General features: G+C 37.6%; 1 pseudogene; it reads left to right on the top strand.

Moving 5' to 3' along the window:
* LOC130857675 (tropomyosin alpha-4 chain-like) overlaps positions 1–18,742 on the top strand; it is a 51,852-nt pseudogene extending 33,110 nt beyond the window's left edge.
* The last annotated feature ends 214 nt before the right edge of the window (positions 18,743–18,956 follow it).

Genomic DNA, 18,956 nt, shown 5'->3' with positions numbered 1-18,956 from the left:
TTTCATTAATTTATAATCATTGCCTGAATCTACTATTTATGTCATTAGGAGTTGCAAAAAAAAAAAAAAAAAAAGATTTCCTGTTCTGTCAATCCTTCTACATTTCTAGCAAAGGAGAACTTTTTTCATCAACTAGAGATATTTGATTACCTTGAAATATATGAAACACAGGAAAGGCAGGATAACGTCCTTTTTAAATGGCTGGTTTTCAGAGTTATTGTCTTAGTTATTTCCAGTGATGTCCAATGAGGCATTTTTTTGAACTCATAGAATTTTATATATTCAATATGTTCTAATCAGTTGTATTAATCAGATTGTTGGTGTTCAAACTGGTTTTCCTTTGAGCAAAGGGGGCCTTTGAGTTTGTCTCTCTTTTTTTTTTTTCTTCTTTTTCCATTAACCCATTATTCTTGGAAACTTTCTTGCTTCCTGGCACAAGATATCTCAGCCTAATCCTGCATATTTCCAGCTGTAGACTTGGAATCAGGTAATCCTCCAAGGAGCCCTGGGTGCCAAATTACTCATTGCTATCGTGTTGTCACTGATCCCAGGCTTTTTCAGTGGACAAAGCTAGAAAATACAGTTTTAAAAACAAGGCAAAATAATCGAGTCCATACTGTTATTTCCAATTCATATGTAATGTTATAGTATTTTTACTTAATTTCTTTGATTTTATTCTTATATCTATTTTATTTTATACTAAACTTTTGGCTCCTAAAAGCAGTAGTATGATTTCTAACTTGGATTTTTCTATACATAAAATAGATTTAAAAATTATAATATAATTACTAACAATTGCACTGTATAATAAAATTTAATATATAAATATTACTAATAATGCTGTTAAACATAGAATAGAATTTATCCAGGAAGAACATATAGAACAAAATCTGTGTTGTAAAGTCACTTGAAATAATTCTTATCTCTGTGTTTATACTGCAACTTGATATGTAGCCAAATTCTCAATCAAGTAGGATGGAAGAATAAAGGTATTTTTGACATAAAATGACTCAGGAAATTTATTTTCCATATACTCTATATTAAGAAATTTCTTGAAGATTTCCTTCAGTAAAAAAATAAAATGAGAAAGATTTAGGAACCATGAAATAGTGCATTAACTTTAAGAGCACAGAGTGGAGACTTCCCAAAGTGGCAGACAGCTGGGGTCCTAGAGAGCAGCCAGTACAGACTGGAAAAGAATCCTCAAAGTTTCAGACAGGGAGATAGCTGTTAAGAACAGTATATATTTCATGCACAGTTCAGTAGAATGCTTGAGATGTTGGAATAATTTAAAGATATAATTAAGGTGCTATGTAGAAGAAATTGAGAGGGCACTTAAAAACACTAAAAGCCTATGAGAAGGGAAATGTGATTATACTACTTTCATTGGTTCTGTGGTGAACCTCTCAAACTGATACTAATTTGATGTTGCTTAATGATTTTTAACTTTTAGCATCAATGTATGGACAAAGCATAGAAGATTTAATTGTGGTTATGGAGAAGAATATAAATATCAGTAGCATTGACTATATAATAATGCAGATAGCAGAATTTAGAAGGTAAAGGGATGGGGGAGATGGGTAAAGAAAGAGCAAGTGCATTAATATCTTCCTCTTACAGAAAATGAAATCAAGAGATTCTAGCTATGAAGCAGATTTTAGTGTATTATTTGACTACACAGAGGAACCTTATAATCATAAAAAGAACTGAAGCAGAAACTATTAAAATGTGTGCTCTTTGGGAGGATTAAGACTGAGGAGTGTAGGGCTGGGATTGGTAACTGTTACATTTTTGGTAAACCATTGTATAGTAATGGATTTATTTTAAAATGTAATGGAATACTTTGATTTAAATATATAATATTAATATTTACAATAGTAATGTTAGATGGCAGAATCACCACTTCAGGAAGTGTATTTCACGGTATGAAGCTGGGGATAGTCTCCCAGGATGCCAGTTAATGTTTAAATTATTGAAAGTGGTGAGAGAATGATGGTCAATATGGAGGCCATAAAGTAGAAATACCATCTGTGAGTAATTAGTGTGCCTAAATAGAGATAAAATGATATAAGTGAAATAGCTATATTCAAAGAAAGATGAAAAATGTCTGTGCCTGACAGAACTCTGAATCAAAAGAAAGAAATGACTTTTATTTAAAAGATTTCTTTAATGATGTAGACCATTTTTAAACTCTTTTTTGAATTTGTTACAATGTTGCTTCTTTTTTATGAGGGTTTCTTTTGTTTGTTTGGCTGCAAGGCATGTGGGCTCTTAGCTGCCAGATCAGGGATCGAACCCACGGCCCTTGCATTGGATGGCAAAGTCTTAACCACTGGACCAACAGGGAAGTCCCAGAAATGACTTACTCTTTACGAGAAACCAATTTTACAAAAAGCAATACTTAAACATAGCTACAGATTAGAACAAAGTTATGAAATTAAAAAAGAGATTACAACAAACATCCAGTCAGGCTTCCTTTTTAAGTTGATTTATAGAAACAAAGACATTGGGCTCTTCTAGGACTTCCCTGTCCTAACATTTGATTAATATATGATCAGCTATACAAAAGCTTGTTGACAGATGGACAAAGTGTATTGAAAAGCAAGGCAGTTATGTTGAAAATGATGTATTTGTCTTTTCTGAAATTTAATTAAAATAAAGTCTGTAGCCAGAGTGCGGGTAATTTTCGACTTACCCGTAGAACTTCTAGCTGTTGGCCAGAAGCAAGTAGAATTCCTCTCTGTAGAATAACATCATATTAAGCTACAACATATTGCTAAAACTTTCATATGAAACTTTAAATACATGATTAGAAATAGCCAGAACGAAGGCTGAAAACACACACATACACAAATTAAAAATACAGAGAGAGAAAGGTGGCGGCGAAGTAGAGGGACGTGGAATACATCCCTCTCCACAGATGCATTGGGAATGCACCAAAGGATGCAATAATTCCCACAGAGAACCAACTGAACACCAGCAGACGGCCTCGGACACCAGAAAGGACCGCAAGGAGCCCGACATAACCGGTAGGGAGGCATCTACTACAGCTCAAAGAGGGTGAAGCGGCGGAGCTGTGGCAGACGGGAGGGAGTGAGAAACATACGGAGGGTCCGCAGCGCAGCTCAGCGTTCCCAGACCGAGAACAGAGGGTCCGGGAGCAGGAGCGTGGGAACCGGAGAGCTGGTTCAGGGTGAGAAACATTGTTGCCAGTAAGGTGATGGACCAAGAGGACAGGAGGGAAGAGGTCCACGGCGAGGAGTGCCTTCCCCTGAGAGCTGCCCGGCCATGATGGCGGCTGGAGGCTGCAGGCTCACGGGAAGGGGGGAGGAGCCGCGTGCATAGCCTCTCTCTCTCTCTCTTTCAGCGCCTCTGCAACAGGCAGTGGAGAGACGCCCGTGGGCCACCTAAGGCGCTCAGGGATAACAAGCACCCTCAGGCACTCGGGCGGGACTAGATTAAAACCCCTTGTAACTCTGGCAGCAGGGAGGCTGCCAAGGAAAAAACAACAACAACAACAACAAAAACCCGAGAGAGGCCCAACTCTAGACTTTCTGTTTATGCCTGAGCCACCGGCCCTCTGCAACAGGCACCTCCAAGCCCAACTGAAACAACAGTGCGCCACTGCTCACTCACTCCCAAGAGAAGGAGCCACTATTGTACCCTCTCCCTCCCCACACACTGACGCTTACAGACGAACAATAAAGGAACCTCTGCTGGTCACAGAATATTGCAAAAAAACCCAAGGCGAAGAGAAGGACACTTACCGCTGAGACGCTAAGGAAACAGAAATATTAGTATCAGTTCCTATTGAACTGGTCCATTCTGGGATCAGTTCTGGATTTTTTTTTTTTTTTTTCCTTTTTTGTTTTTTTCTTTCTCTCTCGCTCTCTCTCTTTTTTTTTTTCTTTATTAAATACGATCGTAGCCCTAAGGGATCTACAAGTTTTATAACATAATTTTTTAATGATATTTATTTTTTTTGCCTTTTTATATACTTCTATATCTAGCTAAGTTTTTGGTAGTACGGACAATATATCTCTCATACTTTCCTTTCATCCCTATCTTTTATACATTTCTATTCCTTTCTTTTTATTTGCATATTTCCAACCACACTACGCTCTTCTGTTCCCCTTTCTTCCAGCCATTTTAAGTTTATTTTATCTTAACATACTTATAAGCAACACTATCGATCTGCTCAGACTCCTTCCTCTATTCTCCAGATGACGCACCGCCTTGGTATTTAATATGAGGTTTTTGTCTTTATCTTAGTTCTTAGTACAGTTCTCTAATTTCATTCTGAGAATCTCCATTCTCTCTGGTGGTACTCTGGCTCTTTTCTATATTTGATCCTAGCTTACAAAATCTCCCTGGATTAATGTTTGTATGTGTAAGGTGTTATTTGTTTGTTTGTTTGCTTTTGCTTTTGTCTCTGATTTGTTCTGTTTCAGTTGTCAATTTCTGTTGGGTTTCTCTTTGAATATCTGATAGCACACTGGGGTTCTGTCAGGTCTTTCTAGAGCCTTATGTCCTAACGGATTCACTAATTGTGTGTCTTATACATGTATGTGTTTCCTAGACTTAATATTCGTTTAATCCAATACTTGGACATTAGTCTGAGGCTGGGACAGTCTTCTATAAACACCTCTATCGCCAGGACAAGCAACCCCAAAAGTTTGGACAACCATGAGGAAACAAAGAAACACCATGCAGGCAAAGGAGCAGGAAAAAAAACCCACAAGACCAAATAAATGAGGAGGAAATAGGAAAAATGCCTGAAAAAGAATTTAGAGTAATGATGGTAAAAATGATACAAAATCTTGATAACAAAATAAAGTACAAGAAACAGTTCACAAGAACTCAGAAAAACAAACAGCAATGGATAACAAAATAACTGAAATTGAAAATACCCTAGATGGTATAAACAGCAGAATGACTGAGGCAGAAGAACGAATAAGTGAGTTGGAAGATAGAATGGGGGAAATAACTGCCACAGAGCAGGAAAAAGAAGAAAGAATAAAAAGAATAGAAGACAGTCTCAGAGACCTCATTGATAACATTAAGTGTACCAACATTCGAATTATAGGCATCCCAGAAGAAGAAGAAAACAAGAAAGGGTCTGAGAAAATATTTGAAGAGGTTATAGTGGAAAACTTCCCCAACATGGGAAAGGAAATAATTCACCAAGTCCAAGAAGCACAGAGAGTCCCATACAGAATAAATCCAAGGAGAAATACACCAAGACACATATTAATCAAACTAATGGCAATTAAACACAAAGAAAAAATATTAAAAGCAGCAAGAGAAAAGCAACAAACAACATGTAAGGGAAAACCCATCAGGATAACAGCTGACCTTTCTACAGAAACTCTGCAGGCCAGAAGGGAATGGCAGGATATACTGAAGGTCCTGAAAGAGAGAAACCTACAGCCAAGAATACTCTACCCAGCAAGAATCTCATTCAGATTTGAGGGAGAAATCAAAAGCTTTCCAGACAAGCAAAAGTTAAGAGAATTCAGCACCACCAAACCAGCCTTACAACAAGTGCTAAAGGAACGTCTCTAAGTAGGAAACACAAGAAAAGGAAAAGACCTACAAATACAAACCCAAAACAATTAAGAAAATGGTAATTGGAACACACATGTCAATAATCACCTTAAATGTCAATGGATTAAAAGCTCCAACCAAAAGACACAGACTGGCTGAATGGATACAAAAACAAGACCCTTCTATATGCTGCCTACAAGAAACCCACTTCAGACCAAGGGATACATATAGACTGAAAGTAAAGGGATGGAAAAAGATATTCCATGCAAATGGAAGTCAAAAGAAAGCTGGAGTAGCAATACTCATATCAGACAAATTAGACTTGAAAGTTAAGACTATTACAAGAGACAAGGAAGGACACTCCATAATGATCAAGGGATTCATCCAAGAAGAACATATCACAATGGTAAATATCTATGCCCCCAACATAGGAGCACCTCAATACATAAGGCAAATGCTAACAGCTATAAAAGGGGACATCGACAGGAACACAATAATAGTGGGAGACTTGAACACCCCACTTACATCAATGGACAGATCATCCACACAGAAAATAAATAAGGACACACAAGCTTTAAATGACACATTAGACCATCTCGACCTAATTGATATTTATAGGACATTCCATCCAAAAATGACAGACTACACTGTCTTCTCAAGTGCACACGGAACATTTTCCAGGATAGATCACATCTTGGGTCACAAATCAAACCTCAGCAAATTCAAGAAAATTGAAATCATATCAAGCATCTTCTCAGACCACAATGCCATGAGACTAGATATCAATTACAGGAAAAAACCTGCAAAAAATACAAACACATGGAGGCTAAACAATTCACTCTTAAGCAACCAAGGAATCACTAAAGAAATCAAAGAGGAAATCAGAAAATATCTAGAAACAAATGACAACGAAAACACAACAACCCAAAAGCTATGGGACACAGCAAAAGCAGTTCTAAGAGGGAAGTTTATAGCAATACAGTCCTACCTTAAGAAACAAGAAAAATATCGAATAAACAACCTAACTTTACACCTAAAACAACTAGAGAAAGAAGAACAAAGAAACCCCAAAGGGAGCAGAAGGAAAGAAATCATAAAGATCAGAGCAGAAATAAATGAAAAAGAAAGGAAGGAAATAATAGCAAAAATAAATAAAACTAAAAGCTGGTTCTTTGAGAAGATTAACAAAATTGATAAACCATTAGCCAGACTCATCAAGAAAAAAAAGGGAGAAGATGCAAATCAACAGAATTAGAAGTGAAAAAGGAGAAGTAACAATGTACACCTCAGAAATACAAAACATCATGAGAGACTACTACAAGCAACTATATGCCAATCAATTGGATAACCTGGAAGAAATGGATGAATTCTTAGAAAAATACAATCTTCCAAGACTGAGCCAGGAAGAAATAGAAACCATGAACAGACCAATCACAAGTACGGAAATTGAGGCAGTGATTAAAAATCTCCCAACACACAAAAGCCCAGGACCAGATGGGTTCATGGGCGAATTCTATCAAACATTTAGAGAAGAGCTAACACCTATCCTTCTCAAACTCTTCCAAAACATTGCAGAAGGCGGAACACTCCCAAACTCATTCTACGAGGCTACCATCACCCTGATACCAAAACCAGGCAAAGATGTCACAAAAAAAAAGAAAACTACAGACCAATATCACTGATGAATATAGATGCAAAAATCCTCCACAAAATACTAGCTAACAGACTGCAACAGCACATTAAAAAAATCATACACCATGATCAAGTGGGGTTTATCCCTGGGATGCAAGGATTCTTCAATATACGCAAATCAATCAATGTGATACATCATATCAACAAATTGAAGGATAAAAACCATATGATCACCTCAATAGATGCAGAAAAAGCTTTTGACAAAATTCAACATCCATTTATGATAAAAGCTCTCCAGAAAATGAGCATAGAAGGAAATTACCTCAACATAATAAAAGCCATATATGAAAAACCAAAAGCCAACATCGTTCTCAATGGGGAAAAACTGGAAGAATTCCCTCTAAGAACAGGAACAAGACAAGGGTGTCCACTCTCACCATTATTATTCAACATAGTTTTGGAAGTTTTAGCCACAGCAATCAGAGAAGAAAAAGAAGTAAAAGGAATCCAAATTGGAAAAGAAGAAGTAAAATTGTCACTCTTTGCAGATGACGTGATATTATATATAGAAAACCCTAAAGACTCTATTAGAAAACTGCTAGCACTAATTGATGAATTTAGTAAAGTAGCAGGATACAAAATTAATGCGCAGAAATCTCTTGCATTCCTATACACGAACAACGGAAGAGCAGAAAGAGAAATTAAGGAAACTGTCCCATTCACCATTGCGACCAAAAGAATAAAATACCTAGGAATAAACCTGCCTAAGGAGGCAAAAGATCTGTATGCAGAAAACTTTAAGACATTGATGAAAGAAATCAAAGACGACAGAAACAGATGGAGGGACATACCATGTTCCTGGATTGGAAGAATCAACATCGTGAAAATGACTGTACTACCCAAAGCAATTTACAGATTCAATGCAATCCCGATCAAAATACCAATGGCATTTTTCACAGAACTAGAGCAAGAAATCTTACGATTTGTATGGAAATGCAAAAGACCCCGAATAGCCAAAGCAATCTTGAGAAGGAAAAATGGAGTTGGTGGAATCAGGCTTCCTGACTTCAAACTATACTACAAGGCCATAGTGATCAAGACAGTATGGCACTGGCACAAAAACAAAAAGGAAGGTCAATGGAACAGAATAGAGAACTCAGAAGTAAGCCCAAACACATATGGGCACCTTATCTTTGACAAAGGAGGCACAAATATAGAATGGAAAAAAGACAGCCTCTTCAATAAGTGGTGCTGGGAAAATTGGACAGCAACATGTAAAAGAATGAAATTAGAACACTTCCTAACACCATACACAAAAATAAACTCCAAATGGATTAAAGACCTACATGTAAGGCCAGACACGATAAAACTCCTAGAGGAAAACATAGGCAGAACACTCTATGACATCCATCAAAGCAACATCCTTTTTGACCCACCTCCTAGAATCATGGAAATAAAATCAAGAGTAAACAAATGGGACCTCATGAAACTTAAAAGCTTTTGCACAGCGAAAGAAACCATAAACAAAACTAAAAGGCAACCTGCAGAATGGGAAAAAATAATTGCCTATGAAACAACAGACAAAGGATTAACCTCCAAAATATACAAGCAGCTCATGCAGCTTAATACCAAAAAGGCAAATAACCCCATCCACAAATGGGCAGAAGACCTAAATAGACATTTCTCCAAAGAAGACATACAGATGGCAGACATACAGATGGCCAACACACACATGAAAAGATGCTCAACATCACTAATCATCAGAGAAATCCAAGTCAAAGCCACAATGAGGTATCACCTCACACCAGTCAGAATGGCCATCATCAAAAAATCTGGAAACAACAAATGTTGGAGAGGATGTGGAGAAAAGGGAACTCTCTGGCACTGTTGATGGGAATGTAAGTTGGTACAGCCACTATGGAAAACAATTTGGAGGTTCCTTAAAAAACTACAAATAGAACTACCATATGATCCAGTCATCCCACTCCTGGGCATATACCCAAAGAAAACCATAATCCGAAAAGAAACATGTAGTATAATGTTTATTGCAGCACTATTTACAATAGCCAGGACATGGAAGCAACCTAAATGTCCATCAACAAATGAATGGATAAAGAAGATGTGGCATATATATACAATGGAATATTACTCAGCTATAAAAAGGGATGAGATGGAGCTATATTAATGAGGTGGATAGAACTACAGTCTGTCATACAGAGTGAAGTAAGTCAGAAAGAGAAAGACAAATATTGTATGCTAACTCACATATACGGAATTTAAAAATGGTACTGATGAACTCAGTGACAAGAACAGGGAAGCAGATACAGAGAATGGACTGGAGAACTCGAGGTTTGGGAGGGGGCGGGGGGTGAAGGGGAAGCTGAAACGAGGTGAGAGAGTAGCACAGACATATGTATACTACCAACTGTAGGATAGATAGTCAGTGGGAAGTTGTTGTATAACAAAGGGAGTCCAACTTGAGGATGGAAGATGCCTTGGAGGACTGGGGCGGGGAGGGTGGGGGGGACTTGAGGGGGGGGAGTCAAGGAAGGGAGGGAATACAGGGATATGTGTATAAAAACAGCTGATTGAACTTGGTGTACCCCCCAAAAAATAATAAATAAATAAATAAAATTAAAAAAAAATACAGAGAAAAACACGAGACATGTAGATCATGGTGAAAAGGTCTAACATACGTGTAAGTAGAATCCCAGAAGGAGTACAGAGAAAGAATGGGAAGACCAAGATTTGAATAAATAACAGTTGTTTTGTTTTCTTTATCTTGCAAAACACATAAAGTCATGGAGTCAAAAAGCATTACAAACCCCAAACAAGATAAATACAAAGAAGAGAACACTTAGGCTGAGCATAGGAAAACTGCCAAAAGCTGAAGTAGAATGAAAAACCTTAAGGAGGCCAGAATAAAAGGACCTAATATGTAGAAAGAAAGAGAGGGAGAGGGAGGGAGGGAGGAAAGAAGGAAAGAAAGGAAGAAAGGAAGAAAGGAAGAAAGGAAGAAAGGAAGAAAGAAAAAGCCTATCAGCTGATATCTCAAAAGTAACCTTAGAAAGCAGATGGTAGGATTGTATCCACAAGGTAGCTGATACAAAATAGCTGTCAATCTAGAGGTCTGTGCCCAGCAACTGTAGCCTATAAAAATGATGGTGCGAAGACATATCAGTATTTTCAGACACTAAAATTATGAGAATTAACCACCAGCAAATTTGTAACAAAGAAAATATACTCCAGGCAGAAGAAAAGTGATACCTGGTGGTAACTTGGAGGTGCAATAATGAATGCAAAGCAATAAGGGTAAGTTTGGATAATTCTAAAAGAACATTAAATATATAAAATATCATCATCATCATCTTTTTAAAATGTAGAGAGAATTAAAATTCCACAAGCAATTTCTATTATTGAAATAACGCTGGTCCCCAGTTCCCAAGAGAGCCAGCCTATTTCTTTATATTTATGGCCGATGTATAGCCTGTCAGCACCTTCCATTCTTGTTGACAACTGCCCTTTAATTTTTGTCCCCCTAGAGCCTTGCATCTGTTGAAACAGTCTTCTTCTTAGCCTCTCAGCCACATCTTCTAGAATCAGTGGGTGCTCCAGGGGGGATAAGAGGTCTCAAATGTTGCAAATCCTCACAGCCTTTGTAGCGATCCTGATTCTTCATTTTAGTTTTTAAAATTTGGTCCAGATTTTCTAGATGTTGTCTATAGGCAATTTGGTCTAAATTACATGGTCTGCTGTTACCAGAAATGGTGTGTGCTTTTTAAAACTTAATAATTACCCTCTTTGTAGGATGTGAAATAAATAGATATAAAATACAAACTCCAAGATATATAAAACTACTTAAACAAGGCAACACAAGAATAAAAAACATAAAGCAAAAAAGTTGAGGTAGTTTTAATAAAAGCCTATCTGATAGAATAATCAATAGGAATTCAAAAACTCACTTATAAGAAGAGAAAAAATAAGCAAACAGGATTAAGAAATAAATCTATTGATAAATGTTATTTATAGGAAGTATACATAAAGAAGCATAATTCAGGAAGTTTTAAAGAATGAAGAAATATTAAGTATACACGTGCAATTAAAAGAATAGAGGCTTTGATTTTTTTCTTTCTCAAAGTAAAATGTATCATTAAAAAGAAAGTATTAAATCAAAAGTCTACAAGAATGGTTTCTCTGAAATAAATGTATACTTATTAAATCATGTAACTGTGAAATATTTAAGGAAAAATATATGACAAAAAAATGACTGTAACATAAAATTAGTAGGAGATTTTAACATATTTTCGTCTGTTTTTAGAAAGAAAAAAAAAAAGGTAACATAACACAAGAAGGGATGTGGAGCACTGATTGCACCACACTATACTAGCATCACACTCAGGGAGCTCTAAATGTGCAGATATCTGGCCCCACCTACACAGATTTTGTTCCAGTTGGTTTCAGGTGTGTTCCAGGCATTGTTGGTTTATGAAGGCTTCCCAGGAGATTGCAGTGTGTAGCCAGAGTCAGAAACTGTGTGTGATAACACACAGTCGAGAATCTGAGTCTTAGTCTAATAATATCACATATATATTAAATTCTGTATCCTACAGAGAATACCTCTTTAAAAGAATACTCACAAATTATTTATAAAATTGCTCACATACAAAGTCACAAGGAATACTCAGTAAAATCTGTAATGTAAAGATGTATAGTCTATAGTCTCTAATAACAATATGATAAAGTTACATTGGAAATAAAAGTACATTCTAACAATTCTTGACTCAAAGGAAAAATCCAAACTATTATTTAACACAATATTTAGAAAATAGAATAGTGGTAAATTATAATTATTACATATATTAATATGATTTTAATTATTAGTTATTATAATATGAGCATATATAATATATATGGCTAATGTATTCCTTAGAGAAAAATGAATGTTGCTGAATTATTTCATTGCTAAATGAGACAGAGAGTGGAGAGGAAAGAACTAAAGCATCTGGCTTGTGATTCATTCACTCCTTTTAGTTAAGGGACATTCCCATGGGGTGGAAAAAAGCAGATGATTGGGTTAATCTTGTCAACTAGACTTCTGGATAAATGGACTAATAATATCTGTTAGGAGGAAGAACCTTATCTATAGAATTCCATTAGGAGAATATCACTAGCTAAGGGTTAGAGTAAATAAAGTCAAAATCTATAGAAATATGAGGCATGGCTCATTGGAAAATGGCATGTAAGCTACACAACTCTTTGGGTATAAAGTAGAGATTTTTACCTAATTTAAATGTTCCTCCTGTTATGTGAAGTAAATTGTGAAGTCTGTTTGGGAACTTTATCTGTTATTTTGGACCAGAAAGTACACATTTGATATGGGAAGAAAGTGTCTGAGAAAACACCCTTAATGCCCCAGGATCTATCCACATTGAGCCCTTTGGAGTCCTTGTGTTACCAAAACTCAGGTTCTGTTGCTCACTGCTCGAAAGCCAGTACTTGAGAGGCAGGTATTGGTTGGAAAAGGAGCGGTTGCAACCTGCGGAGAAGGTGGATTCATGTCCCAGAATGAACTTCCAAGATTCTGCTTGGTCACAAATTGTTTTAAAGGGAAAAAAGGGAAATAATCTCAGTCATTAAGATAGGGGGGTCAGATTCTTCATCATTTTCCATTGAATGCAAACTTGCTGACTCCTTGCTGCTGTCTTTTTCTAGATGCTATCTTGTTCACATAGTATATGCAGGATTACTGAAGGGAAGACTGGGGAAAAGATCTAGTCATCTGTTAATTACTTATTCTTTATTCCTACTTCTTTAAGAAACGAATCAACAGGTTAAACAAGGTATTAACGCTCACCTTAATGCTCATCTCATTGGTCACCTCATTTGCTTCCTTTTCCTCCCAGCACTCAGTCCTGCTGTCCAGTGTCTGAAAACAGATGTGTCCTTTGCTTTGTCCAGTTTATGATGCGAGGACAGGTCTGGTACTGAGGCAGGAGACAGATGGGCCCCCAGGGCAAACGGCTTGAGTTTGTTCCCTGTGGACCGATACTCTGAAATAGGAATAACAGGACAATTGGGAGAGGAGGCTTGGCCCTGCCCAGATAGAAGAGAAGAGACCACATAGTCCTCATTCTCCAAGTCAGCAGACCTCCTCCGACTATACATACGCAGAAAGCTTCCTTGGAGGTCAGAAAGGGAGTGATACCAAGTGGCCAAACCTACCCATAGACCTCTTCAGTGGAACCCATCTTGGCTAAGAGATGCGCATGCACATGTGGGAAAATCCTGAGATACACCAGATATGGACTTTGAATCAGGCAAATCAAAATGATTGGTCAAAGGAAACATGGAAGAAATGCCCCATATAAGTGATTCAAACTGCCACAAGAGCGTGACTCTCTCTCTGAGCCCTCCCCTCTCTCTGAGCCCACCCATGTGTCTGTCCACATGTATTCTGGCCTTTTTTTCCCTAATAAATACTTCACTTGTTTCCCTCCTTTTCATCTTTGTGGGAATTCTTTTCTGCAAAGCTGTAGGGCCAGGGCCTTGTGCTCTCACCGCCGCTACCTGACCTCAATCACTGACCTGGAGCTGACACCCCGCTTCAAGCTGCTGCGGGCCAAGGCCACCAGGGATCAGTACCATTAGCTTATTCATGGCATGGAAAAGTATATTTAAAAGCAAGAAAAACATAGAAAGGAAGGGAGCAGGAGAAAAAGATAGTTTGCAAAAAGGGAAAGAGGAAAAGAAACCCTCAGATGTCATATTCCAGTGCAAGTAAAGGAGTAATAAACGTCCTCAAAAAGAGAAAAAAGAATAAGATTGTTTCAAAAATTCAACTAATGAAAATAGATAATCCACTACCTAGTTACACACACACATACACACAGACACACACAATTAATTTAGAAGGGGGGAGGGTGGTTATTACAACTTATCTTTTAAATATATGAGAAATATTTTTACAATTCTATAACTATACATATAAAATGTAATAAAGTTAATTCTATAACAATACAAATTGCCAAAATTAACTCAAGAAGGAGTAGAAAAACAAAAATAACCACAGACTTGGAAGATATTGCAAATATTTAAAGAAATAAAAAAACAGAAAAGCCTATGTTCTTATCTTTTCCATTTCTTCAACATGATGGTCCCAGATAATTTTGCAGACTAGTTAAGTAAACCTACAGAACTCCAGATCTTAATCGACTTGATAGTTAAAGTGAATAGGAAAAGAATGAAAACTCCAGAACTTATTTTTGCAAAGCTAGTATTTATCTGATGCCAAATATATAGTAATGGTTGATCAATAAAAGAAAATGGCTATGTAAAATTCATGAAACAATAAATATAAAAGTTGCTTGGGAAATTTTACCAAAACAAACAAAAAAAATAGAATATATATATAAATACTACATATAAATGTCAGAAAACACAAACTCATTAGTGAAACAAAATTGTGAATCTTAAAAGAGATCTAAAAGTACTTGTAGGAAGTAAATTAAATGACAATAGTGACTTTTTTTAAACAGAAAAGAATGAATTATTAAAAAATGTTTTAAAAGTAACCACAAAGATATATATAAAAATCTCACTCTACCTAATACTTTACAACAAAATTCCTAGTGGTTTAAAAGCTTTATTTTAAAATGGACTTATGGAAGCCTAGGAAAAATGGTGGAGAATATTTATGTAATTTTACAGAAAAAGATGTTTTCTGTCACCAAAATATTTATTTTGATTGATAAATTTGACTAGGGAAATATTTGTAGCTGTAACACATTAACAGGAAACTGGCAACTTTTGCTGCTGACCATAATGGAGTAACAGGGACTGGGACTACCTACCATCTTACAAATTTGAAAAACAAAATAGACAACATTTGTGAAACAGTGCTTTTGCATACGCTGCACAGGAGAGTGGCTTTGAAAGAAGGGGAAAAAATGAGATGAGCCCGGCAATAGCCCAGTTTTCATTGCCTGCAGAGAGTTGCCAGGTTGCAAAGCAGAAAGGGGGAATCCGAACAGCGCCAGGTGGCCTCCCTGGGTTAAGCAAATGGTTGGGTATTCAGGGAGGACAAAACAGGTAGAATTCACAGGGCAGAGTACTGGAGAAGAGACAGCAGCAGAGTGAAGGGCTCTGGACGTAGGCAGAGAGCTCCCCTTGTGTGTGCCCTGGTGTCCTAGCAGCACATGTCTGTGAGGAATTACCCAAAGCTGGAAAGAACTACTAGAGAGGAGTGATGAAACAATTCCTAAAGTTTTCACAGGGCTGGGAATAGTTCATAATCACAACCGCAGTTAAAAAACGACAGTTCAGGCTATCAGGTAGGAGTCCTCGGCAGTGGGAACAAATTAGCTCTAGACTCAAGTCTCCTCTATTCTGATCAGAGATTAGAAGCAAATCTAAAAAGGGTTAAACTTTTCCAAGTAACTTCACTGTGTACCAGAGTAAAGCTCAATATTTAGAAGTTTTTTTTTAAGTTAAATAATAAAAAATATTCTTAGTTGCATATTAACTTTTATATATTGCTTTCCAGTTCACAAAATGATTCTCATAAACATCCTCTCACCTTAGATGTGGCTTCCTTGTATTACAAATGCAGATATGTGAGTGAAATGGGATCAAGGTGATCTAAACATCTGAGGGTCCTCACACATAGGAGACATATCTTGGTACTCTTGTTTGTAAAACTCAGTTTAGAGATGGTTCTCTTGGAGGTGGACTGACAAATATTTACAGAAACTGAATTGCAGAAGGATGTCATTTGTGACTGCATAAAGCACAGGATGTATTTATGACTTAGACTTGTCTCAAATCTCACCGCAAAGATCAAGTTTTCACTAATAGGGGTGGTAATTATTCAAGGAAGTAGCGAAACTATTAGGTAGTTTAATTTGGTGACAGGTTGCTTTGTGTTGCAAAATGCTTTAAACTAACATACTAACAGCTAATTGCTGTCTGCCAACTGTGCTAGTGCCAAGGTCAACTGACTAATATAGTTGGGACTGGAGGAAGAGGGGAATATCCAAAACCTTAGGAAGTTGCTTTGGGGAAGATACTGTTGATACATGTGCAGTTGTTCACTCATCAGAAAGAAAAATGGCAGATGTTGTGTAACTGCTTAAAGTTTTAATGTTTATTTAAGGCATATTTAATGGTCTCATCAATTTAAGCAGTGAAATAAAATACATTCATTATTAATAAATTTACAAAAGCATTAATATATACAAGGACTGCCTAAACAGATTCTATGTGCGAAGTGTAAAATAACCAAGCTGGACTAAAAAAGGTCACACTTTTATAAATCACCAATGAATCTTTTCAAAAGCTGACTCCTTGCTAGTATTTAAGTAGTTTTCATGTTATCAAGTTGCCTTTTCATACATAATATTGTGTGTAGTTAAATAAGGTTCTGTTTGATATTAATCATTGGTGGTTAGTTTTCTCCTTGATAGTATCTTAATATTTTTAGTTCATTTAATGAAGCATAAACTCTGCCCTGTTGCTTAACAGAGGCTTACATCAATGAGTCTTTCAGTCACTCTTCAAAAGGGCACATGATCAATTTTTTTCATGATCAGTTTTTTACAAAGAAATATATAAAACACGACTACATGTGGATAAGAAATAAATGTGCTTTAGTCTTCTTAAATACCATGTTTAATTAGTGAAGAAAGATATATATTATTATTCTTCATGCTTCAATTATCAGTTTCTTCTTCCTAGAACTAATCCTTAATATCAGACTTATGACAAAGATAATTTTGAAAGCCATGGTAAATTCATTGATTTTTGTCTTTGAGTAGAGGTGGAGTCAAAACCTGTGTTCCTGGCAATTTTGCTTATCAACATCTTCCTGTGTATTCCTCTCTGTTCAGGTTTACTGCCTGTCACTAATGAAGTTGTGAGCATAAATAGCCTTAAGGCTTTTGTCTTATTATCTGAAAATAAATGGTGATTTTCGTCTTCTCAAGAAACATGCTTGCCACAAGATAAGGGTTTTATGGAGAGAGACGGACAGTCATTAATTGCTTCCCATTTCTCCTTCTTTGTAAGGGGTACAACAGAAAGGTATTAGAAAACAAAGCAAAAATAAAGCCCTCTGATGCAGAATGAGATCAGGTTTAATTGACTAGGGTATCTTCCTCTTGGTTTCTGTAAAAGTATTTTCCCTTCCAAAGCTTCTCAAGAAATGCATCCCAAAATGATCTATCTCTGCTTCTAATATGTCAGACTCAGAATATGTTTTTTTGCAACGAGAGATGCTGGGGAAATTGAAAGTTAGAATTAAAAGGAAGTGAGGCTTGCCGGAGCCGAAGCGAGCCGAGCACCCGCCGCTGGCCGCCGCCCGCTGCGTGCGCCTCCGCGCCACAGCTGGCCTCAACTCCCTGGAGGCGGTGAAACGCAAGATCCAGGCCCTGCAGCAGCAGGCGGACGAGGCGGAGGACCGCGCGCAGGGCCTGCAGTGGGAGCTGGACGGGGAGCACGAGCGGCGCGAGGAAGCCGAAGGTGATGTGGCAGCTCTCAATCGACGCATCCAGCTCGTTGAGGAGGAGTTGGACAGGGCTCAGTTCGGAATGACTGGCCATGGCCCTGCGGAGGCTGGAGGAGGCAGAAAAGGCTGCAGATGAGAGCCAGAGAGGAATGAAGGCGATAGAAAGCCGGGCCATGAAAGATGAGGAGAAGATGGAGATTCAGGAGATGCAGCTCAAAGAGGCCAAGCACATTGCTGAGGAGGCCGACCGCAAATACGAGGCTGTAGCTCGTAAGTTGGTCATCCTGGAGGGCGAGCTGGAGAAGGCAGAGGAGCGTGCTGAAGTGTCTGAACTAAAATGTGGCGACCTGGAAGAACTCAAGAATGTCACTAACAACCTGAAGTCGCTAGAGGCTGCATCTGAAAAGTATTCTGAAAAGGAGGATAAATATGAAGAAGTTAAACTTCTGTCTGACAAACTGAAAGAGGCTGAGACCCGTGCCGAATTTGCAGAGAGAACAATTGCAAAACTGGAAAAGACAGTTGACGACCTGGAAGAAAAACTTGCCCAGGCCAAAGAAGAGAATGTGGGCTTACATCAGACACTGGATCAGACACTAAGTGAACTAAACTGTATATAACCAAAACAGAAGAGTCTTGTTCCAACAGAAACTCCAGAGCTCCGTGTCTTTCTCTTCTCTTGAAAGAAGTTTCTTTTGTTATTGCCTCTTTGCTGGAAATGTCAAGCAAATTATGAATACATGACCAAATATTTTGTATCAGAGAAGCTTTGAGCACCAGTTAAATCTATTCCTTCCTTTTTTCAAATGGCACCAGCTTTTTCAGCTCTTATTTTTATCCTTAAATTGCATTTATTCCTAAGGTAGGCAGGGTATTTCATACTGAACATACTCTCTTGAGACTGAGGGCATTTGGTTCCTGGGAGAATAGACAACCCCACACTTTCAAACCACAGATTCCAATGTCTAGTCATGGGTCAATTTAAAAGACTGAAGAATATCCACCATTGGTCACACTATAGGAGGCCAGGGACCATCACATTAAAATGGGTGGGGATTTTCCATCCAGAGCAAAAAAGGAGGATGGGGTGGGGTTACCATGGGAAGTCATAAACCACAGAGAAGTTAACCTAATCATCCTGGCTCTTTTCCACACTCCACCGTGCAGAACAAACATCCTCTGAGCAGTCAGCATGAGAATACTCGGAGAAGAGTCATAATAATTACCCAAATGTTTTCTGGATAGATTCTTGATATGCTCTTCTCTATGTTTCTTT

The sequence above is a fragment of the Hippopotamus amphibius genome, chromosome 7 (assembly GCF_030028045.1).
Source record: "Hippopotamus amphibius kiboko isolate mHipAmp2 chromosome 7, mHipAmp2.hap2, whole genome shotgun sequence".
Classification (NCBI taxonomy): Eukaryota; Metazoa; Chordata; class Mammalia; order Artiodactyla; family Hippopotamidae; genus Hippopotamus; species Hippopotamus amphibius.
Note: the sequence above shows the minus strand (reverse complement) of the source record. Positions and strands in the feature narration are given on the sequence as shown.